Genomic DNA, 1,188 nt, shown 5'->3' on the forward strand with positions numbered 1-1,188 from the left:
CCTGCATGCTGTGCGCCACGCCGGTCGAGCTGTTTTGCGCGCTCATGGTCGCGGATACCGGGGCGAGTGAGCTGGCCGCCTCGTTGGGCGCTGGGGGCTGCGCGGCGACGACGGGCGCCATGGCAGCGTCGACGAGGTTGAACAGGGTTTCCTCTGGGGCAAATATTTTGGCATCGACCTCCTTGAGCAGCGTGAAATGGCGAACGAGCTCTTTCGGCAGGGCGGTGATCGCATCGGCGAAGTGTGTGACGGCGGGGAAGATGTCGATGGGTTGATCAGAGCTGGAAGCGCCAGGCAGAGAGTCTCGTCCGCCGATCGGCCCTCGCAGATTTGAGACGCGCAGAGGGTTGGTTCGAGCCTGTCGGACGGGTTGGGACCGTCTACTCGACGGCCCGTCCACCGACGGGGGCTTCGCTGACTTCATGGTCGGACTGCAGGGGAGGAGAAGGGCAGGTGTGGTTCGGGATGGTGTTGTCGAGAGGCAGGCCAAAGAGGCCGGAGGAGGTTTGTCTTGAAAGTCGTGCGAGTTGTGGGAGAACTCTAAAGAGGGCCTCCTGGGGGCGGAATGCGACCGGAGAACAGAGTTGGAAGCTTGATTGAAATGATTCAGGACATCGTAATGCGTTTGAGATAGTCAAATCGTGTGGAGATGTTGGAGGTCGGTGGACAGAACGCGAGTAGAAGCGAGCGTGTGAGGTGGTTGAGGTGGGAGATCGAGAGAGTGACAACTTGGGGGGGCCCTGCCGCCGCCTACCACTGATTTCCTGCGCTGTTGCTCTCTGGCTTTGGGCGGAGAAATCCCGTCACGGGCCAGGAACCAGTGAGGAGCCGGCCTGAGGCCCCCAGAGACTCCAGTGGGAGCTCCTTCCCCTCGGCTCGCACCAGCCACATCTCTTATCGGGATCGCAACTACAATCGATAAGCCTCTTTGCCAGTGTCGTCATGGGCGCTGGTCACGTCGCATTCTGGCCTGGATCACTCGTTTGCCTTTGTCTGGCTGCTGGGCTGCACAATGACACTTGCGACAACATGACATTGAACTCTGGGTTTCACTCTTTCCTCACAGCAACAACGATGAGCGGCACACGTCGGACGCACTGATGCACGGACACCCCACGCCCCCAAGCATGTTAATGAAAGTGCTCCCGAAGTAAACAACCCGCCACTGACTTTGCACCCGTCATTCGG

This window comes from Verticillium alfalfae, genomic scaffold (assembly GCF_000150825.1).
Source record: "Verticillium alfalfae VaMs.102 supercont1.6 genomic scaffold, whole genome shotgun sequence".
Taxonomy (NCBI): Eukaryota; Fungi; Ascomycota; class Sordariomycetes; order Glomerellales; family Plectosphaerellaceae; genus Verticillium; species Verticillium alfalfae.